Source organism: Canis lupus, chromosome 2 (assembly GCF_011100685.1).
Source record: "Canis lupus familiaris isolate Mischka breed German Shepherd chromosome 2, alternate assembly UU_Cfam_GSD_1.0, whole genome shotgun sequence".
NCBI classification, from domain to species: Eukaryota; Metazoa; Chordata; class Mammalia; order Carnivora; family Canidae; genus Canis; species Canis lupus.
Genome location: NC_049223.1, coordinates 81,277,208 through 81,300,847, shown reverse-complemented (window position 1 = coordinate 81,300,847; position 23,640 = coordinate 81,277,208). Strand labels below are relative to the sequence as shown.

General features: G+C 45.9%; 2 long non-coding RNA genes and 1 other non-coding gene across 5 annotated transcripts in view; 1 reads left to right on the top strand and 2 right to left on the bottom strand.

Annotated features, from left to right (window-relative positions):
- The first annotated feature begins 1,192 nt into the window (after positions 1-1,192).
- The window catches only part of LOC102152513, a 25,943-nt gene continuing 3,495 nt past the window's right edge, over positions 1,193-23,640 (top strand). The window contains exons 1-3 of one of the 2 annotated variants that reach the window (XR_005356144.1): positions 1,193-1,406; positions 9,229-9,402; positions 16,725-16,785. This is a non-coding gene — a long non-coding RNA (uncharacterized LOC102152513). Of the gene's footprint in view, positions 1,407-9,228; positions 9,403-16,724; positions 16,786-23,640 lie in introns of those variants that run through there. The other variant, XR_005356143.1, reaches the window with a different exon arrangement.
- Positions 18,702-23,640, bottom strand: part of LOC111093913 — a 20,508-nt gene continuing 15,569 nt past the window's right edge. The window contains exons 1-2 of one of the 2 annotated variants that reach the window (XR_005356145.1): positions 20,830-21,014; positions 18,702-19,172 (exon numbers count right to left, since the gene is read on the bottom strand). This is a non-coding gene — a long non-coding RNA (uncharacterized LOC111093913). Of the gene's footprint in view, positions 19,173-20,829; positions 21,015-23,640 lie in introns of those variants that run through there. The other variant, XR_005356146.1, reaches the window with a different exon arrangement.
- LOC119870555 lies at positions 20,278-20,417 on the bottom strand. The gene has a single exon (XR_005356225.1). It is a non-coding gene; the product is annotated as a small nucleolar RNA SNORA70 (small nucleolar RNA).

The window sequence follows — 23,640 nt, the reverse complement described above, 5'->3', positions numbered from 1 at the left end:
CTGTTTATCTGAAACTGTTCCCAGGTTAAAAGTTTCTTCTTAGGGGGCACCTGGGTAGTTCAGATGGTTAGGCGTCTCTCTTTGGCTCAGGTTGTGATCCAGGATCTTAGGATGGAAACCTGCATTGGGCTCCCTGCAGGGAGCCTGCTTCTCCCTCTGCCTGTGTCTCTGCCTCTTTGTGTGTCTCATGAGTAAATAAATAAAATCTTTAAAAAAAAAAAAAAAAGAAGAAGAAGAAGAAGAAAAAGAAGGCCGGAGAAGGCTGAGAAAACTCTGGGGCCCGTGAGTCATGGGTCAGACAGCCTGGGGCTGTGGCATGGCCAGAAGCCAGCTGGAACCTCCCTTGAAAATCTGCACCCCCTCCAATCAGCACCCCCTCCTTGGCAGGGAAGAGCTCTGGGGTAGCCTCACATAGGCCCCGTGTGGAGGAAGCAAACCATAGCTCCACTTGCCTGGAGCTTCCACTTCATTCATTAGTTCATTCATTCATTCATAAAATATTCTTTGAGTCCTCTCTATGTGGGTCCTTACCCTCACAGGGAGGTCAATTTAATGGGGAAGAGAGAGAAGAGGACAGCCCCTGCTGGAGGATGCCGCGGCTGGAGGGCCTAGAGAGGAAGGCCGAAGAAAGAGTAGCGTCCGAGGGGGGGGCCCAAGGGATGAGTTGGTGTCAGCCAACGAAGGTGCTGTGCTGAGGGCATTCCGGGTGCTTGCTCTCTTAGCCAGGCACAGCTGAATGTTGCTGGGGTTATGAGAGGAGGGAGGAGGAGGTCCCTAGAGGCAGGACCAAATCAGCAAGGGCCTCTCGCACTGGGGGAGAAGGTGGGTTTTTTCCCTTGAGGACAGAGGAACCCCAAACCCTGGCAGATTCCAGAGCCCATGGGGCCGGTAGGACATGGAGTCCAGCTTCCCATTCTCATTCTCAAAGAAGTGGAGACGGGAGCCCGGAGAGGCTGTGAGATCTGCCAGGCCCAGGGCAGAGCCCCAGGTGTCCTGACTTCCAGAACAGGGCTTTTCCCACTGCTCCCATGCCCTCTGTTGTCTCTGCTAAGACCTACTTCTAGGCCCGGGCAGGCACCTGCAAGCATCTGAACACACCCACACCCAGGTGGAGGACAGCAGGGTGCAGGTGGACCGGGGGGAGTGTTTCGAATGCGCTGACCCGGGGCGATGATCCCCTGGGTGGGAGGCGAGCGGGCTTCCGGCAGGGCTGAGAGTTGACTTGCCCCAGATGGGCGAAGTGAGTCACTGGGGAGCCGTGTTCACACTTCCTCCTTCCCCTGGGCTTCGATCCAGCTCCCTGGAGGGAGGCACAGCCCGGATTCCTGGGGCAGCCGGCCTCCTCTGTCCAGGCTGGGGTGTCGCGGCCTGCACCCCGACTCGCACACGCCCGCTCTGAGGCCCTGGTAAGTTTCCATTTGGGCTCCGTGGTCTGACTCAGGCTTGACGCACCACGTGGGACGTCGTTGGCTGCAGGAAGTTGTGACCTTCCCTCTCCTACGGCCCAGCTCCCTGCCCTGAGCCTCTTCCCTCCCCCCTCGGGAGGATGATCGGTGGCCGCCAAGACCCGGTGGCTGCCCAGAGGCCAGGTCCCCGGGGACCCTCGGACTGCAGACCAGAGACCTTAAGCGAGGGCCGCCCCCAACCGGAGCCCGCTGCCTGGTGCTCAGGGAGCCAACACCAGAGAGGCAGAAATATCGCTGTCCCCGTGTTACAGAGGCCGCGCGACACTCCTGTGGAGTGAATGACGGTGGCACCCGGCAGCACGAAGCGCCACTGGGGCCTCGTGTCGTGAATGTAGGGCGAGCCTGCTGGCAAGGCGGCGGGTCCTTCTCGTGCCATGTGCAGCTGCCCAGGGAGGTGGGGGGTGGAGGTGGCTGTCACCAGGGGGGGCAGTGGCTGGCGGGCGCTGGGGTGGCAGAGAGCGAGTGGGGACGGGTTCTGGCATCAGTGGTGGAAACTCTGCAGCCGGTGGGCGCTGGCCCTGGGGCTCCGGATACGGGGGTGACATTGCTCTTAGGACGAGGTTTGCTTCATGTTGAGTCCTCAGCCCGCAGGCTGAGTATTTATGGCAGGAATGAGTTAGCAACTTGGGGCAGGGTGACTTAAAGATTATTTTACCTTCTTCCTCCTACCGTTTTTTTTTTTTTAAGAATAGCTTTCTATTTTAATATTTTATTTATTTATTCATGAGAGACAGAGAGGGGCAGAGACACAGGCAGAGGGAGAAGCTCCCCTACAGGGAGCCTGACGTGGGACTCGATCCCAGGACTCCAGGATCACACCCTGGGCCAAAGGCAGGTGCTAAACCACTGAGCCACCCAGGGATCCCCATTTTTTTTAAGATTTTATTTATTCATTCATGAGAAAGAAAGACAGAGACACAGAGACAGAGACACAGGGAGAGGGAGAAGCAGGCTCCATGCAGGGAGCCCGACATGGAACTCGATCCCAAGTCTCCAGGATCAGGCCCTGGGCTGAAGGCAGCACTAAACTGCTGAGCCACGGGGGCTGCCCAAGAATAGCTTTACTGACCAACCATAAAATTCACCCTTTTATTCTCCCCCCCCAAAAAATTCACCCTTTTAAAGGATTTTTTTCACAAGTAGTTTTTGGTGTATTCACAGAGTTGTACAGATATGACCAGTGTCTAATTTCAGAACATCCTTAATCACCCCAAAAGGAAACCCAACACCCCCCCTCAAAAGGAAACCCCACACCCCCGAGTAGTCACTTCCCATTTCCCCCACCCACCAGCCCCTGGCAACCACTAATCTACTTTCTGTTTCATTGGGTTTGCCTTAATCTGGTCATTTCTATAAGTGGAATCATACGTGGTTTTTTAGGACTGGCCTCTTACACTCAGCATGTGTTCAAGGCACACACATGTGGTAGCATATATCAGTGCTTTGTCCTTTTGTATTGTCGAATATTCCATTGTATGAATACAACATTCTGTTTCTTCATTCATCAGCTGGTGGGCGCTTGGGTTATTTCCATTTTTGGCTATTACAAATAGTGCTGCTGCGGACATTCACGTACAGGTATTTCGTGTGACCTGTTTTCCTTTCTCTTGGATAGATACCTTAGAACAGAGTTGTTGGGGAAATTTTTATGTCATTTGAATTCTTTCCAGTAGGCACATACTTCGTTTATAATAAACCAATATTTTAAAAATAATTTTTTCTGGGGATCCCTGGGTGGCGCAGCGGTTTAGCGCCTGCCTTTGGCCCAGGGCGCGATCCTGGAGACCCGGGATCGAATCCCACGTCGGGCTCCCGGTGCATGGAGCCTGCTTCTCCCTCTGCCTGTGTCTCTGCCTCTCTCTCTCTCTCTGTGTGACTATCATTAATAAATAAAAAATAATAAATAATAATTTTTTCTGAAAAGATGAGCTGAATCTATAGAAAAAAGGTAGTGAACCAAACTTTGAAACAGGGAATGATGGGCTGGGAGTCAGAACCGAGGCCACCAGTATGTGGGCAGGAAACTAAGCAAATTATCACCCTTCTCAGGGCCTCACCGGTGATGTGGGGGAGGGGCAAGGGTGGGCAGGGCAGCAGCTGAGCTGGATTGAAGACATCTCTGGCCTTTCCCAGCCCTGACAGCTCAAGATCCTAAGGCAGCCTAGGTTTCCACACCTGGTTCGAAAAACACACCAGGGAGGAGGATCCCTGGGGTGCTCAGTGGTTTAGCACCCGCCTTCGGCCCAGGGCATGATCCTGGAGTCCCAGGATCATATTCCCGAATCAGGCTCCCTGAATGAAGCCTGCTTCTCCCCTCTGCCTGTGTCTCTGCCTCTCTCTCTCTCTGTGTCTCTCATGAATAAATAAATAAAATCTTAAAAAAAAAGAAAAGAAAAACACATGAGGGAAATGATCTGGTCTAGTGAGTTCTCTCCCTAAAAGGATGAGTATCCTAAAATTGATAGTTTAGACAACAAGACCAGACTCAACCCAGAAGAATGTTTTAGGTCACACCCTCTCCAATCTCTGAGAGGTGAGCAGAGAGCTAACTCTATCTGCCTCTTAATCTTCCACTTAATTTTTTTAAAAAGATTTTTATTCATTCATTTGACAGAGAGAGAGAGTACAAGCAAGGGGAGCAGCAGGGAGAGGGAAGAGCAGACTCCCCACTGAGCAGGGAGCCCCGTGCAGGGCTCGATCCCAGGACCCTGAGATCATGACCTGAATCAAAGGCAGACACTTTACTGACTGAGCCATCCAGGTGCCCCAATCTTCCACTTCTCAATGTTTCTCAAACTAAAATGTGCCTACAAAATCCTGGAGATCTTGTTAATATGCAAATGTTGAACCAGTGAGTCTGAAGTGGAAGAGTCTGCTTCTCCCTCTGCCTGTGTCTCTGCTTCTCTCTCTGTGACTCTCATGAATAAATAAAATCTTTTAAAAATAAATAAATTTAATTAAGGAACATATTACATATTACTGGTTTCAGAGGTAGAGATCAGTGATTCATCAGTCTTCTGTAATACTCAGTGCTCATGACATCACATGCCCTCCTTAATGTTCATCACCCAAAAGTAAGTGTTTTTTTTTTTAATTTTTTAATTTATTTATGATAGTCACAGATAGAGAGAGAGAGGCAGAGACACAGGCAGAGGGAGAAGCAGGCTCCATGCACCAGGAGCCCGACGTGGGATTCGATCCCGGGTCTCCAGGATCGTGCCCTGGGCCAAAGGCAGGCGCCAAACCGCTGCGCCACCCAGGGATCCCCAAAAGTAAGTGTTTTTAAAAGAATCATCATCCAGGGGGCACCTGGCTGGCTCAGCCCATGGAGCATGGGACTCTTAATCTTGGAGTTGTGGGTTCAAGGCCGATGTTGGGTATAGAGATTGCATAAAAATAAAAAAGAATCTTGGGGCACCTGGGGGCCTCATTTGATTAAGCATATGTCTTTTGGTTTCTGCTCAGGTCATGATCTCAAGGTCATGGAATTGAGCCCCACTTTGGGCTCTGCTGAACTTGGAGCCTTCTTGGGATTCTCTTGCTCTTCCTCTCCCTCTCCCTCTGCCTTCCCCACATGCCCCTGCACTGGTCCTCTCTCTAAAACAAAACAAACAAAAAATTTAAAAAAACATCATCCAGACTCCTATTATGTATATACAGATGGACAGATATATAAGGACATTTATTCCAGCATTATTTATCATAGCAAAAAATTAGAGATTATAATTTTCCTACTTTAAAATATATATTGTTTTGATTTTTCACAATGAACATTGCAATGGACTGAATGTTCATGACCCCCCTCCACCCCCACCAAATGTATGTGTTGAAATCCCAACCCCAACGTGATGGCGTGTGGACATGGGGCATTTTAGAGGTGATCGGATCACAAAGGCAGAGACCTCATGATGGGATGAGTGCCCGTTTAAGAAGAGGCCCCAGAGAGATTCCTCACCCCTTCTTCCATGTGAGGATATAGCAAAAAAAATCCTTGTCTATGAACTAGGAAGCAGGTCCTCAGCAGACACCAAATCTGCTTGTGCCTTGATCTTAGACTACCCAGTGTCCAGAACCATAGAAAATAAATTTCTGTTGCTTATAAGCGATCCGGTCTATGGTATTTTGTTACAGCAACCTGGACAGATTCAGACAAACATGTATTCGTAGAAACTGAAAATAGAAAACAAATAAGAGGGCGATGTGTGGGCTAGCTGTCTTGTAACAGAGCAGCCAGCCACAGGCCCCCTCTGGCCCACGGGCCAGGTGCCACTGCACCTGGCCAAGCCTATTTCGTATTTTCTTCTCCCACACCCACAGTGGAAACAGTGTCTGACACCAGGGACTAGCGGTGGAAAATAGGTAATCTGCTTCAGAAACCAAATGCCTCCGACTCTATACTGTCTCCTTAGGGACAAGTGAGAAACCCTGCCAATACCAGGGGCTTGTCCCCGTGATCAGCCTGTCACCTCCCAACTTATAGGCTTGTCTCTGGGAAGCTGGGGTCTCTCTCCATGGCCCTGACTTCGTGGGCTCCCACTCTGTCCTGGCTGTACACTCAGGACAGAGTAAACAAAACCCCTGCAGGGGGACAGCTGGGTATGTTCTCTGAGCATTCTGGGGAAAGAAGTCCCCAGTCTAGCTGTGTCTGTTGGGTGATGTACCTGCCTCTTTATCCCACACAGGCTACAGGGCACAGTGGTGACCTTCTCTTTGATAATGATCTCCCCCAACAAATATTAATGCAGCTGTGGGCAGAACATTAAGACTTCCTCCTGCCTGCAGGGAGTTGACAATGTACAATTACAAGTCCAGAAAGCACAAGTACCTCCAAGTTAGGGTCCCGTAGAGACTAAGAGGACTCTGGAATGCTTCCATTCAGGGGTAAGGGTGAGGGGTGCTCCCAATACGTTACCAAATGAAGAAATGCTAACGTGGCTTTACCAAAATTACGGTACATTTTAAATGTTTACATTAAACAAATTGACCCTTTTAAGACACACACCAGTCACGATGCGATTATGCTAGTTGGACGGTGATGGGAATTATAAAAATATTCGTGCACAGCAGATCACAGGCTGTGTGGTAAGCAGACACAAATTTAGGGTTGGCTGGTGGGTGTCTTCTCTCACTCCGACCCGGGACTGCGAGCCACAGTGTGCAATGGTTGGTGCCCAATCCTGTCTGCTCGTTCTCTCTTACACCACACACCTATTTTGTTTTCTCCTCCACATTTATCTCTGCCAGAAATCGCCTTGTATCTTTATTGGCCGACTGTCCCCTTTAGAATTTAAGTGCCACAAGATGGGAGCCTCCTCCGTCCATGTCACTGCTTTCTGGCACATGGTAGGTGCTCCATACCTTTTGGTTCAATGAGTAGACACAGGATATCCTCGTGGATGTGACAGCAGGTGCATACGCATATACAATGGGATTTCATGATAAGAAATAGTGCATGATGGTTCCCAGAGAAGCAGCTTGTATGAAGGAAGTGCAGAGCCCTGCTCCAGGGCTCCGGTCCTCGCTCAGCTGCTATCTGCCAAGTAACCTTGGGCCAAATGCAACTCTTTCCCAAGGCTCAGTTTCCCTATTGGTAACATGGGGGGAGGGACAGACTGGCAAATCTCTGGGGTCTCCCTGACCCTGGCATCCTATGGATTCACAGAGGTGATACGTGGGCTGGATTTTCAGAAATGAGTGTGTGGGGAGGAAAGGGGAAGGTGTTCTCCATCTCCAACTGCTCTTCTCTCTGAAGCATGGCATTATGAGGGGAAAATCTATTTAAGAGATCATTGCTAGGTGAAAAAAACAAGGTTCAGAAGGGTTTATCTAGAACAATCTCATTTTAGCAAAAATCCATAATCATACTTCTACCTATAGAAAAGGTTGAAGAGTACACAGCACACTGTTGTGTCCCATCCCAGAGGGACATTTTAGGGAGCTGTCCCTTCTCGTGCTTTGGACTTATATAGCACCCAAATTGTATGTTGAATGCATTTTATTTGTAACCAGTTTTTTAATAAAGTTAAAACGTTAACCTCTTTACATTGAATTGATTTTTTAAAAAGATTTATTTATTTATTTTAGAAAGAGAGAGCGAGCGAGTGCAGAGAGAAAGAGTGAGCGCCGGGATGGGAGGGGCAGATAAATACATATATCCTTAATCAATATATTTGTGAAAATTCATCAAGCTGTATACCTATGATTTTTGTACTTTTCTATACATGTATCTATATATTTAAAAATCAGTAAAGAAAAAAATAAATAAATAAAATAAAAAATAAAAACCAGTAAAGAGTTAACAAAAAAGAGTACAGGTGCTCAAGCAGTTCCATCCTAAAACCGAGGTAGGAGGGACCCCTGCCCTAGGTTTTACTTTAAAAGACCCTGCTCAGTAGCAAGTCCACACAGCCAGAGGGATATGCCCCCCACCCACCTGCAAAGCCTATAGTCTCATTCCTTCACCTGGCTCCAGGTACCCAAATTGTTGTTGTTGTTTTTAAGATTTTATTTATTTATTTGAGACAGAGCATGTGAGAGTGTGATCACAAGTGAGGAGAGCAGTGCCAAGGGAGAGGGAGAAGCAGGCCCCTCCCTGAGCAGAGAGCCCGATGTGGGCCTCTATCCCAGGACCCTGAGATCACGACCTGAGCTGAAGGCAGATGCTCAACCAACTGGAACACCCAGGCGCCCCCTCACACACTGGTACTCTTGTTCTAGACCTTGCAAATGTTTGAGGTGAGGCTGTATCTAGGGCCTACTCCCAGAAAGGATGGGATACTAGGATTTTTTAAAAGCTTCTCAGCTGATTCTTATATGCAGCCAGAGTTGAGATGCTCTGTTTTAAGATAGCCTTTGATTAGTTTTAATGGAGCTAATGTATTCTTTCCTTTATGGTCTGTGTCTTGTTGTATGTTTATTTGTTTAATCTTTAGAAACCTATCATTATGAGGCACCTGGGTGGCTCCGTTGGCTAAGCATCTGCCTGCATCTCGGATCATGATCCCTGGATCCTGGGATGGAGCCCCTTATTGGGCTCCCCGCTCAGCAGGAGTCTTTTTCTCCCTCTGTCCCTCCCCCAGCTCGTGCTCACTCTCATAAATAAATAAAATCTTAAAAAAAAAAAAAAAAAAAGAGGGATCCCTGGGTGGCGCAGCGGTTTGGCGCCTGCCTTTGGCCCAGGGCGCGATCCTGGAGACCCGGGATCGAATCCCACGTCGGGCTCCCGGTGCATGGAGCCTGCTTCTCCCTCTGCCTATGTCTCTGCCTCTCTCTCTCTCTCTCTGTGTGACTATCATAAATAAATTAAAAAAAAAAAAAAAGAAACCCTTCTTTTTACCCTGAGCTCATAACAATCATCCTATATTTTTCTGAAAGTTTTAAAAGTTTTGCTTTCGTACTTAATATCTGGATTGATTTTTGTATTCCTGTAGTGAGATAAGCACCATTGTGTTTCTTTCCAAACGGGCTACAGATGATCCCAGTACCATTCCCTCGCCAGTCTGTCTTTGTGCAGGTTGGTTCTGCCACCCATTCAGGTTGTGGGTCTGCCCTGGGACTCTTTCCTGATCTTACTGGTAGGCTTCCTTTTTTGCAATTAATATTTATGACTCGTGTGATTTTTTTAATTTTTCCATGGGGAAAAAAAAAAAAAAAACAACAACCTAGTACTCTTAGGAAAGACTCTGAAACTCATTCACCCAGATCCATGATTGCTAATGGTGTTAAAATGACACCACTCCCAACATGTTTCTGAATTTAACAGGGATCACACTTCAAGCAAAAGGAGAGAAGCTCTAGCAGTGACATTTCAGCTGAGCTAGCTGTTGAGTGGGGTGCGATGGGGGAGGCAGCCAGTAGCAGTGTCCAGGAGCCCCTGAAGTCATCCCTCCTGGGAAAGCAGCCCCTGTTGGACACATAGGCCAATCCTAGCACACAGGTAAGCATTTCACAGAAATGGGGCAGGGGGAATTTGAGGAATTTGCTTACTTCTCAAGTAGACAGAGGGGGAGATTGGAGACAGGAAGACTAGAGAAGTATTTGGCTGGCCCCTGCCATTTATCTGGGATTTCTGGTATTGGAGGAATCTGCATCCATACCTAGTCGCTGACCCTGATCCTTTCTCCAGGGCCAAATGCAGCCTTTGTAAGACAGAATGAACTCTATTTATTTTTTTTAATTAATTAATTTATTTATGATAGACATAGAGAGAGAGAGAGAGGCAGAGACACAGGAGGAGGGAGAAGCAGGCTCCATGCCGGGAGCCCGACGCAGAACTCGATCCCGGGACTCCAGGATCACGCCCTGGGCCAAAGGCAGGCGCTAAACCACTGAGCCACCCAGGGATCCCCACTCTATTTAAAGTGTCACTGGGGGGACACCTGGGTGGCTCAGTGGTTTAGCACCTGCCACTGGCCCAGGGCATGGTCCTGGAGTCCTGGGATCGAGTCTTTTTTTTTTTTTTTTTAAGATTTTATTTATTCATTCATGAGAGACAGAGAGAGGCAGTGACACAGGCAGAGGGAGAAGCAGGCTCCATGCAAGGAGCCCGACGTGGGACTCGATCCCGGGTCCCCAGGATCACGCCCTGGGCCAAAGGCAGGCGCTAAACCGCTGAGCCACCCAGGGATCCCCCTGGGATCGAGTCTTATATCAGGATCCCCACAGGGAGCCTGCTTCTCCCTCTGCCTGTGTCTCTACCTCTCTGTGTGTCCCTCATGAATAAATAAATAAAATATTTAAAATAAATAAAGTGTCAGTGGTTTTTTTTTTTGTTTTGTTTTGTTTTTTAGATGACTGTCTACCTTAGTGAAAACAAAGCACTAGATTCTTAGACCTTGAAGACTAGGGTTTGAGCACCGGCTCTGCCATCCTCAGAACTGAATTCAGATCTCAGTTTCCTCCTTTATAAAGTTAGGGTAATGCTGCCCCAATCCAAAAGTTCTACTGAGGGGCACCTGGCTGGCTTCATTAGAAGAGCTATGCGACTCTTGATCTGGGGGGTCGTGAGTTCGAGTCCCACTTTGGTTGTAGAGATAACTTAAATGAATAAAACTTTTAAAACTTAAAAAAATTTTTTTCTAATGAGCTGAAGTCTTGGAAAGGGCTTGGTAAGCTGCACAGCTCCTGACAAGTGCTAGCTGTGTGGATAAGATGCTCATCCAGCCCCTTGTTGAAAGTCATCCGGAACAATTACACTCAGAGCCTCTCCTAAGGGAGAAAGAAAGAGGTATTTGAGTTGATGTTTTGTAATTCACTTACCCTAAATAACACTGGGCAAGAGCTGAATCACAGCACATGAATTATAGCCTGGACATAAGATTGTTGGAAACATTCCCCAACATTTTTAGCCAAAACATTGTTCATTCCTCAATGTTCTCTCTCTTCTGCATCCCACACCCAGCCAAGGACTGACTCAGCCTTAAGGGAGAAGTAGCTTGAATTCAACAACACTGTATTTAACATCTCTTTTTTAAAAGTATATTTATTTATTTTAAGTGGGCTCCACACTCAATGTGGGGCTTGAACTCACAACCCTGAGATCAAGAGTTGCAGGCTCTTCTGAAGAACCCTCCAGGTGCTCCGTATTTAACACCTTCCTATATTCCTACACTGAGCCAGACATCTTCAGGTAAGGAGGGCCCCAGCACCAGAGGTCCTCAAGAGACCAAAGCAGAAGTTGTCAGAGATGTCATAAAGTGACACAGGCGTTAGTGAGAGGATGTACTAAGGGATAAACATTACAATTCCTTCCAGCTCTAAAGTTGTACGTGGAGGGATCCCTGGGTGGCGCAGCAGTTTGGCGCCTGCCTTTGGCCCAGGGCGCGATCCTGGAGACCCGGGATCGAATCCCACATCAGGCTCCCGGTGCATGGAGCCTGCTTCTCCCTCTGCCTATGTCTCTGCCTCTATCTCTCTCTCTCTGTGACTATCATAAATAAATAAAAATTAAAAAATAAATAAATAAAGTTGTACGTGGAAAAGCTCCCACCCTCTAGAATCAGACAACCTAATTAGGGAGATAAGGCACGAACCACATGAGTATGTGTAGAAAAAGGCTAAAATGAGTACAATGAAGAAACGGCTCTGAGAGCTCAGAGACCAGTAGGGCCTGGGGAGGGATGCATTCCTGGAGGTGAATCTTGACTCACAGGCATAGGGCTGGGAAGGGAGAAAGGGAGGAGAAAAGACAAGTGTGGGAAGAGGCAGCGGACAATATTAGCGAAGACTGGAATCCAATCCAACAACCACATACAAACCAAGTACATCTCTGAGGCAGATACAAACAAATAGGAATTTTAGTCCCGAAGAAATTCTGAAATACCTCTTGGTGTCAGTCACATGACTTCTTCAAGCTGAAACCTGTTGGTTCTGTGGCAACAGGGTAGGTGGTTCTTTGTTTGGGGCAGCCATCCACTGGAATAAGGTGGAAACCTGACCCAACGATGGCCCATTAGCATCGTGATGAGAGCAGGCTTCTGGACTCATTCTTGCATTTGCTCCTCCATCAACGCTTTTGCAATCCATTACCCACGTGATAGCCACTTCCATTTTGGAGCACCTGGCAGACTCAGTAGAGCATGCAATGCCTGATCTCAGAGTGGAGAGTTCAAGCCCCACCAGAATTGGGGTAGAGTTTACTTAAAAATAATAATAATAAAGGGACACCTGGGTGGCTCAGCAATTGAGTGTCTGCCTTTGGCTCAGGGCATGATCCCACATTGAGCTCCCTGTGGGGAGCCTGCTTCTCCCTTTGTCTGTGTCTCTGCCCCTCTCCCTGTGCCTCTCATGAATGAATTGATAAATAAAATCTTAAAATATAATAATAAAAAATTTTTTTTAAAGGTTGCAGGTTGAAATAAGTATAAGGAAGAAAGAGAAAGGAAGAGAAAGGTGTTCTTGATGGTCAAAAAGGCCTAAGGAGGGGCACCTGGGTGGCCCGGTGGTTGGGCCTCTGCCTTTGGCTCGGGGCATGATTCTGGAGTCCTGGGATCAAGTCCCCCATCGGGCTCCCTGCATACAGTCTGCTTCTCCCTCTGCCTGTGTCTCTGCTTCTCTCTCTGTGTCTCTCATGAATAAATAGACAACAACAACAAAAAAGGCCTAAGGAAGTGCTACTTGAGATCTACCTGATGTGGAGAGACTTCCACGTGCAGATCTCAAGAAAAAGCAATAGAGGCAGAGGAAACAGCAGAGATAAAGTCTGGAGCCAGGAAAAAGCATCGCGTATCTGAATGACCATTGCAAGGATTGGTGGCCTTTTTTTTTTTTTTTTTTTTTAACTGGATGAAACATGTGAGTTTAACCCAGCAAGACACTCCTTGGAGCTGGCTATAGGATAGGCATGGCTTAATAAATCAGCCTCCATGACTTGGGACAACCTAAGTTGGAAGGCTTGGGCCAGCTGTCACTAAAGGGTGGGTCCTTGACCTGTAACTGACAATCAGTGTGCACAGATTTTAGGGCAGCAGGATTGCAGCTGAGGGGAGGGAGGAGTACAGCTTGCTAGTCAGTGGGAGGTGGCTAATCCAACCGGGCAAATTCTCCTTATGTGCTGGATGTTGCTGCAGCCTTGTAGAGCTCATGAGCACTCACACACATTCTCAGCTCTGCAAGGCATGCAGGGGCATCTTCATCCTCATATTGGAGACAAGGAAGTGGAAGCAAAATAACCTGCCTGTGACACTGTAAGCTACAAGCTAGGCCGAGACCCAGTCTTCCTGACCACTGATGGAGCGCTCGTTCCTTAAGACTGCCACATGGACCCTGAGAACTCTGAAGGGATGGGACACCTGGGTGGCTCACTGGTTGGGCGTCTGCCTTAGGCTCAGGGCTTGATCCCAGGGTCCTAGGATCAAGTCCCACAGTGGGCTTCCTACAGGGAGCCTGCTTCTCCCTTTGCCTATGTCTCTGCCTCTCACTCTGGGTCTCTCATGACTAAATAAATAAAATCTTCTTAAAAAAAAAAAAAAGAACTCTGAAAGGCTGACGAGTGGGGAGATGCCCAATCCTTCCTTTTCTCAGCCCGTCTTTGCATCTTTAATTATAAATATGCCACTTTCCATTTCCAGACACAATTTCTAGAGCCTCTATTCCTCCAAATCCATGTTCAACTTTCTATCACATCCTCATTAATATTTACTGATAAGGTAAATGTATTATTTCGAATGGAAGAATATTGCATTTGCAAAAGGGATAAATCTTAAATCAATGACACAAGCAATTTTGGGGAGCAGCAGCATCCAATAGAAATATGTGAGCCATACATGTAATTTAAAATCCTCTAGTAGTCATATTCAAAACAAAAAGGGACAGGGTTGGGGCACCTGGTTGGCTCAGTTGTTAAGCATCTGACTCTTGCTTTGGCTCCGGTCATGACCTCATAGTCATGAGATTGAACACAGCATCCAGCTCTGCGCTCAGCACAGAATCTGCTTGAGATTCTCTCCCTCTGCCCCTCGCACACTCGTTCTCTCTCTCAAAATAAATAAATCTTTTTTTTTTTTTAAAGGGGACTGGAGATCTCTGGGTGGCTCACTGGTTTTGCACCTGCCTTTGGCCCAGGGTGTGATCCTGGAGTCCCGGGATCAAGTCCCACATCAGGCTCCCTTCATGGGGCCTGCTTCTCCCTCTGCCTGTGTCTCTGCCTCTCTCTGTCTCTCTATTTGTCTCTCATGAATAAATAAATAAAATCTTTAAAAAAAAAGGGGGGGACAGGGTTAATTTTATTTTATTTTATTTTGTATTAATTTTAATATATTTTAGTATATAAAAATATTGTTTAAAACATAATATAGGGATCCCTGGGTGGCGCAGCGGTTTAGCGCCTGCCTTTGGCCCAGGGCACGATCCTGGAGACCTGGGATCGAATCCCACATCGAGCTCCCAGTGCATGGAGCCTGCTTCTCCCTCTGCCTGTGTCTCTGCCTCTCTCTCTCTCTGTGACTATCATACATAAATAAATAAAAATTAAAAAGAAAACATAATATAGTGGTCATCGGCAGCACATATACTAAAACATAATTAATATAAAATATTAAGGAGATAGCTTAAATTCTTTTTTTCTAGTATTAAGTCTTCAAAACCTGGTGAGCATTTTATACTGGCAGTACATTTTAGCCTGGACTAGCCATATTCCAAATGGGCAATACCACTTGTGGCTAGTGGCTACTGTACCAGACACTGCAGCTCTCAGAGTAGAATTGCTAGTGTTCAGAGGTGCCTGGATGGCTCAGGCAGTGGAGCACGAGACTCTTGATCTTGGGGTTGTAGGTTCAAGCCCCCACATTGGGTGTAGAGATTACTTAAAAAAAAAAAAAAAAAACAGAATTGCTAGTGTCTGAAGCTGGCCAGTATGAATTTGGCAGACACCTTTTTTCTTCTCTTTAGAATGAGAGCACTCAGTGTAGGGGAGGGGCAGAGGGAGAGGAGAATCTTAAGCAGGCTCTGTGCTGAGTGAGGATCCTGGTGTGGTGCTCCATCTCACGACCCTGAGATCATGACCTGAGCCAAAATCAAGAGTCCTACACTCAACGGACTGAGCCACCCAGGTGCCCCAGCAGGCATCTTTTTTTTTGGGGTGGGGGGCAATGTGTCTTCTAAGGTCCCTCCTGTCACACTAGAAGAGCATGTATCCCCCAAGAAATAGAAATGAAAAGGAACTATAGTTAACTTGACTTTCAAAGTTGTGGAAGATTAAACTAGAAGGGCTCTCTGAGATTCTTTGGTCCAGAAGTCAGCAAACTTCAGCCCCTGGACCATATCTGGCTCCCTGCTTGTTTTATTCTACGGCCTGGGGCATTCTACAATGGCTTTTACATATTTAATGGTTAAAAAGTAATTGAAGGAAGAATAATGCTTCCAGACACAGGAATACTACATGAAATTCAAAATTCAGTGTCCATAATAAAGTTTAATTGGAACATCTTCACACTCATTTGCTTACATTTTGTCTGTGGCTGTTTTTGAGTACAATGGCAGAGTGGAGTAGCCACCACAGAGACAATATGGCCCATCAAGCCCAACATGGTAACGGTCTGGACTTTTTTAAAAAAGATTTTACTGGGATCCCTGGGTGGCGCAGCGGTTTGGCGCCTGCCTTTGGCCCAGGGCGCGATCCTGGAGACCGGGGATCGAATCCCACGTCGGGCTCCCGGTGCATGGAGCCTGCTTCTCCCTCTGCCTGTGTCTCTGCGCCTCTCTCTCTCTCTCTGTGGCTATCATAAATAAATAAAAATTAAAAAAAATATTAAAAAAAAAGATTTTATTTATTCATTCATGAGAGATACACAGAGAGAGGAAGAGACACAGGCAGAGAGAGAAGCAGGCTCCATGCAGGGACCCGACGTGGGACTCAATCCCGGGTCTCCAGGATCACACCCTGGGTTGAAGGTGGCGCTAAACCGCTGAGCCGCCCGGGCTGCCCACAGTTTGGCCTTTTACAGAAGTTGGCTGAGCCCTGGACTAGATCAGCAGCTCCCATTCTTTTTTATTTTCTTTTTATGATTTTATTTATTTATTTGACAAAGAGAGAACAAGCAGGAGGAGTGGCAGGCTCCCTGGGGAGCCTGATGTGGGATTCGATCCCAGGACCCTGGGATCATGACTTGAGCCAAAGGCAGACACTTAACTGATGGAACCACCCAGGTGCCCCAGCAACTCCCATTCTGTTGTTGAGGAATTGAGGCACGGAGAGAAAATGACTAGCCGGAGATCACAGTCTGCCAAGGCCAAATGAGCAACCTTGGTTCCCTGTTAGGGCTCTTCTCACCACACTACCACATCAGCACATCAGAAGCATCTCGATTTATCATGACAATGACCAATTGGTCCTTGGTCCTTTTGTCTGTTTTCTCTCAGCTCTTTCCCACACTCAGGCATGATCTGGGCGTTAGAATGAGACGGCTGCCTCTGTAACCTCAAGAGGGCAGCCCTAGCTAAGGTGTCTCCAAAGTGCACTGTCTTATCCAAGAGAACCAAAATCAAATCAATATATGGTCCTGTCCCCCCCGCCCCCAAAAAAAAAGAAGAAAGAAAGAGAGAGAGAGAAGAAAGAAAGAAGAAAGAAAGGAAAGAAAGAAAGAAAGAAAGAAAGAAAGAAAGAAAGAAAGAAAGAAAGAAAGAAAGAAAGAAAAAAAGAAAGAAAGAAAGAAAGAAAAGAGAATGAAGTGGATCAGAAGGGCCTGAATTGGTTTTGTTGATGATATGCATACATATGAGTGTAAATGTAAGACATTCATTTTATTTTAAACCAATTGCTAGGGATCCCTGGGTGGCGCAGCGGTTCGGAGCCTGCCTTTGGCCCAGGGCGCGATCCTGGAGACCGGGGATCGAATCCCATGTCGGGCTCCCGGTGCATGGAGCCTGCTTCTCCCTCTGCCTGTGTCTCTGCCTCTCTCTCTCTCTCTGTGACTATCCATAAATAAATAAAAATTAAAAAAAAATTGCCCAAGGTGAATTCAAGTACACACACAAAAAACATCCCCACGTCTAGCTAGAAAAGAAGACACAGAAGCCAAATCAGCAGCAAAAGAGAGGTATTTCAGAAAGAAACACACATTAAACACACACACCCCTTTCTATTGGGGGAACATGGAGAATAAATTAGTTCCCCTTACAGTCCTAGGGACATTTTTAAGTATGTGACTGGAGCTGTGCTCATGACCCAGATTTGTCCTTGTTCTGAGTGGGCTGAAGAAGATGCTCCATCTCTTCATTTGGGGAAGGAATGGGGCTATGGGGCTGGCAGCCTAGTATCACTGAGGTATTTATGAAGTATAATTAATGTTTGCAGCAGGTTTGGGGATCCTCCAGATTAAAAGGTGCCCCGTGCAAGGTGCAAGATGGATGGGTGTTACTTCAAGGGCAGGTACATTCTGTGGGTGTCACCACTGTTGTTGTTTACCAAGGCAGGAGGGGACAAAAGTAGGTTAAGACCATGTGGCACAATCCTTCGACGTGACCCAGAACAGGAAACGTGTATAGGGAAACTATCGCATCAGATGGTATAGAGCAATTTCACAGAGAATGCACAAATCCCCAGAGGCAGAATGGTTGGCTTCATGACACCTAATCATGCCTAGAAGGAATCCATTGGGGCTAATTAGAAAAACACATATGGCACTTCCAGCTTTACAAGGAAGTGGGCTGAGTTGCATTACTCAGCACACATCTTTCCTCAGCTTGAGCTTGACTTCTGAGATCTTCTGAGAACTGACTATTTTTTCTAGGTAATACTAAAAGGCCTGGTGCTGGGTAACAGCAGGAACTAAGCTGGAAGTCTAATTAAGCATCCCCGTATTACAACACTTAAAAACACTTATGGGAATCCCAGTGAGTTCCTAATGTTTAATTTCTAGATTTAATCCTAAATTGCTCCACTGAATCCTCTCGTATGACCTTGGCTAATTATGTAATATCTAATCACCAGTGATAATGAAAAATTGAAAATGATGGCATGAGTTGATTTACTTCTCCTTGCAGATATTCCATCAGAACCAAAGATTAGGGAATAAAACCTTAGCATGGGGCACCTGGCTGGCTCAGTCAATAGAGCATGTGGCCCTTGATCTCAGGGTCAGAGTTTGAGCCCCACGTTGGGGGTAGAGTTTACTTGAGAAAAAAAAAAAAACACCTTAGCATATAGGAAGTTGCTTTCAAACTCCAGCAATTAAGTATATTACTTACTTTAGTCCCTGGAATGGTAAGAAAATGGAAATGCACTGAATGGGAATTTTTTTTCTTATTCTTATCAGTTAGAACTTTGGTCTAGATCAGTACTATAATACATAGGAAAATCATATAGATTTATCATGAAAATAAATAGTCTGTTAAGTGTCTGACTCTCGATTTCAGCTCAGGTCACACATGATCTTAGGGGCATGAGATTGAGCCCTGCATCAGGCCCCATGCTCAGTGCAAGTCTGTGAGATTCTCTCCCTCTCCCTCTGCCCCACCCCCTGCCAGTGCACTCATGCTCTCTCTCTCTCTCTCTCTCTCAAATAAATAAATAAAATCTTAAAGAAAAGAAATTCTCACAGGGAGCCTGGGTCACTCAGTCAGTTAAGCCTGTTTGCCTTCAGTTCAGGTCATGACCTCAGGGTCCTGGGATTGAGTCCCATATTGAGCTCCCTGCTCAATGGGGAGTCTGCTTCTCACCCTCTTCCCCCCCCCGCCCCCGCCGCTCATGCTCTGTCTCAAATAAATAAAGGGGATCTTAAAAAAAAAATTCTCAGCAGAAACATCAATATGCTTGAAGCTTTATTGTTACCCAGAAAAGTAAATCCACATCTCCAATACAGTATTTGCTCTGGAAATTACAGTCTACCAAAAAACAAAGCAAAACAAAGAGAGAAAGAAAAGGACATATAATACTTATGTGCTCAGAATTACAAATGTAACTTGAGGGGTGCCTGGCTGGTTCAGTCAGAAGAGCACGCAACTCTTGAACTCCGGGTTGTGAGTTTGAGCCTCATGTGAGATGTAGTGATCCTGGACAACAAACTTAAAAGGATGTAACTTGAAACATTTATTTATGCTATTCACATAAAACTAGCTGACTTAGATGGTTTTGGTATGTTAGCCTTTTTATACTTTGTCAGTTCTGTGATGTTACGCGAGTTAAAAGGCCAAACCCCATTTTGTGTAACGCTGTAGTCCACCTTGAATTTCAAGCCAGTTGATAAACTCTTTAAGTTTTGATAGATCCCTCTGAGGAAAAAAAAAAAAAAAAGTATAAGCAACAATGACCATGTTTTCACATTTATATATTTCTCATTTAAGGAGTCAAAAAATTCAGTGGACTTTATTCTAACTCTTCTAAACACAAACACCTTTGATTTGAATAGCATTTCTTGGATGATAAAGCACTTTTACTCCATTCTCTCGTTTTATTGGATCTTTGAAACAACCCCGTGGAATAGATGTGGCATATGTAGTATAGAGGTTTAATAGATAGTTCCTAAAATTAATTCAGTGAATATTTATTGAACAACTACTGTTTGCCAGGCACTATTTTAGAAAATGATCATTTGGTAGCAAATATACCACACAGAGATCCTGCCAAAAAAGTTTACGAGACATGCCCAAGAACATAGGAAGTAAATCAAAACCTCTTGACTGCTGTATGATGTCATCATTTCTCTTATTAAGTTGGAACAATTTCTATTTATCATCTATTATTATTTTTTAAGATTTTATTTATTCATGAGAGACACAGAGAGAGAGAGAGAGAGAGAGAGACAGAGACAGAGATGCAGGCAGAGGGAGAAGCAGGCTCCATGCAGGGAACCCAACGTGGGACTCGATCCCTGGTCTCCAGGATTAGGCCCTGGGTCAAAGGCAGGCACTAAACCACTGAGCCACCCGGGCTGCCCCTCCATTTATTATTTTTGGACAGAAAGTAGGATTTATTGATGGGTATGAATAAGGAGAGAGCAGTATCAAAGTTCTCACGAGTGCAGGGCATGACATTTGTTCAGAGGGTCACCATTAGTGATGTATTTGACCCCATGGTCACCGGGCATATGCTTTTCAGCCACCATGTCTTTAATTCTGTTCACATTAAACCCAGTAAAACCCCACTTCTTGAAGATGTGGATCTTCCTGCAACCAGGGATTTTGAACTTGGCCCTGCTTAGAGCCTCAATCACATGTTCCTTGGTAGCTCAATCACATGTTCTGCAGCTTGGTACCGATGGACATAGTGACCTGGCCAATGTGGACTCTGGTCACTATGCCCTGAGGCTTTCTAAAGGCACCTGTATACCTATCTGGAGCCTAGATTGGGGACAGCATGAGGTCAGACATGAACGTCCACTGTCTCCAAGGTCCCTGAAGGCAACCCCTTCAAGCAACAAGCTGCATACACTACCAAGGAGGGTACTGTTTGCAGCCATTGCACGCCAGCCCCCAGGGGTGTGCCCCAAACAGAACATTTGGCTTAATTGGCTGGAGATAGATGAACCATTTTATACTCCTTCCCAAAGCCAATTCCATCCTGTATGCAGTCCTTCTCCCCTACTTAAGAACATGGATCCAGTCAAACTCTCCTGCCCACATCGATTATCTATTATATAAGCAGTGTTACAATAAAGTATTGTAGGGGTGCCTGGGTGGCTCAGTTGGTTAAGTGTCCGACTCTTGGTTTCGGCTCAGGTCATGATCTCAGAGTTGTGAAATCAAGCCCTGTGTGTGCGGCTCTTCACTGAGCACAGTGTCTGTTTGTCCCTGCCCCTCCCTCCACTCTCTTGGTCTCTCTCAAATAAATAAAAAATTAAAAAAAAAAGTATTATAATTTCTTCCACCTCAAAACAAGCCAACTTCTCTAGATATCATATTCTCCAGCTACTCATCTTTTACCAGCTACCTCTCCATTTTTCTGCTTTCCTTGTGCAGCCAACTCTCCATTCTCTATTTAAAAGTCAATTAAGGGATGCCTGGATGGCTCAGTGGTTGAGTGTCTTCCTTTGGCTCAGGGCATGATCCTGGAATCCCATGATCGAGTCCCACGTCGGGCTCCCTGCATGGAGCCTGCATCTCCCTCTGTGTCTCTGCCTCTCTCTCCCCGTGTCTCTCATGAATAAATAAATACTATATTTTAAAAAATAAAAAATAAAAAATAAGTCAATTAAACATTTATTAAACAAATGCAAAATAAATGAACTCAACATGTTTCACATAGAGATAAGTTCAAATATTCAGAGGGTTTGTCAAGAAAAACAAAAAACCTAAATTTTGTTCTGTTTTTTTTCAAAAGGCAAAACGATAACCAATGGCTAGAAACATCCAGCATGATATTTGTACAAATATTTTCAATTTCTCCAATATAATAAATGTTATATATATATTTTTAAAGATTTTATTTATTTATTCATGAGAGACACACAGAGAGAGAGGCAGAGACACAGGCAGAGGGAGAAGCAGGCTCCATGCAGGGAGCCCGACGTGGGACTAGATCTCAGGTCTCCAGGATCAGGCCCCGGGCCGAAGGCAGGCGCGCTAAAACCGCTGAGCCACCCGGGTTGCCCTAAATGTTATATTTTTTTCAAAATAAGAAAGGAGCTATGCGGGTTCTGGCTGGGTCCCTTGGTTGAGCATGTGACTCTTGATCTTGGGCTCTGAAGTTCAAGCCCCACGTGGGTCATAGAGCCTACTAAAAAATAAATAAGAAGAAAGGAGATATGTCTTTTTAAAAATGTAGTACTCTTAGACCTTTCAAGGAAGTCAAATATTCATGATATATCCTGCGTGCCAGCAACTGATGCACTCATATCATTGGAAATAAACCTCAAGTCAACTAACCAGTTTGTGAAGAAAATGGCCTCTGGGTTGCTCAGCTATATTTAAGTTCTACATCAGGGACATGTGGGTGGCTCAGTTGGTTAAGTGTCTGCCTTTGACTCAGGCAGGGTCCTGGGGTCGAGCCTCACATCAGGCTCCCCACTCAGTAGAAATCCTGCTTCTCCCTCTGCCTCTGCTGCTCCCCCTACATGCTCTCTCTCTAATAAATAAATAAAATCCTTAAGTTCTACATCAGTGATTTTCAGGAGGTGTGAGAAAGTCCCACAAAACAGATGTATCAGAATGCCCTAGGATTCTGATATTTCATTGTAGGGAGACAGTCTTCCTCAGCCCTCAAAAGAACCCTGACAAATCAGGGTAACTGATAGAAGCATAGCATGTGCTGGGACAAGGGAAAACCAGTTGAAGACTACATAGGCTAGCCAGTGCAGCATTTCATGAGTATTAGGAAATATAATCTTAACCACATTCTAGGCTGCATCCAAATTGATAAATACTTCCAAATAGAGATGGTTTCAATGACTATTCAGCGTAGGTGTTTCAGGATAAAATGCCCATAAATACTTTAAATCCGTATTTAATCACATGCTCCGCTAAGAAATAGTAAGGTAATACAATTGAAAATAAAGATTTTAACTGATCGGGATGCCTGGGTGGCTCAGCAGTTGGGTGCCTGCCTTTGGCCCAGGCCATGATCTTGGGGTCCTGGGATCGAGTCTCACATCAGGCTCCCTGCATGGAACCTGCTTCTCCCTCTGCCTGTGTCTCTGCCTCTCTGTGTGTGTGTCTCTCATGAATCAATAAATAAAATCTTTGTAAAAATTTAAAATTTTTAACTGATCTATATTTATCAGTACAGAGGATTCTAACAGTGGAGCTCAAACCCAGGACGATAAACACGTTTTCAAATAAAGCACACAGCCAATCCAGTTAATTGTCGTTCACTAGGGATTGCTGTTGCCGGAGCAGGCTCCCGTGGGACAGGTGCAGGAAACCTATTGAAAGGAAACGATGGGGCACTTCGATCTTAAGGCATTACTATTCTTGTGACAGAGTCAATTTGCCATCATTGGTCTAGGCTTTTTACAGGAAGTCCAACAAATGCTGCAGAGTCATCAGGGATTATTGAGGTACAGGCTTGAGAAACGAGGGCAAGGTCTGCTTTGTTGCATCTCTAAGCAAGCACTGCACGACTGGCTGAATCACCTCAGACTGCCGGTGAGCACTGACGGTTACATAAATTCCAGGAAAAGCTCTCTGCTAGAGTCTTTGGCCTACTGACCAAATTCTTCCAGGTACCGACCAAATTCCAAGTTCAGAATTTGCAGAGTCTGTAGGAAGGTAGTATTCTTTTCCAAAGAAATTGTGTATTATTCATGTCATTATGGAACAGCTACCGGGCTAGAAGCAGACCATATCCTGAGGGTGTAATCATTCTCCCAGGAGCCTACAGGTTTTGAGTTCCTGAGTCTCTCACTGACCCAGGAACTTTGTGAGATGGAATGTACTTTCTACCATCGCCGTCCCTGGCATCTTCCCCTCCAAGTCTACTGCATTACTTTTCCCAGAGGCACTCCAGATAAACTGATTTTTTAAAAGATTTTATTTATTAATTCATGAGAGACACAGAGAGAGGCAGAGACACAGGCAGAGGGAGAAGCAGGCTCCACGCGGGGAGCCCGACATGGGACTCGATCCCAGGACTCCAGGATCATGCCCTGGGCCGAAGGCAGGCGCTAAACCACTGAGCCACCCAAGGATCCCCAGTGATGTTTTTCTTTAATCTAGTCCAATCGAGCTCTTGCCCCACCGCTCCACCAAAACTTCTCTTGTCAAGGTCACCGATGACCTCCTCGGTGCTCCGACAGCCATCCTC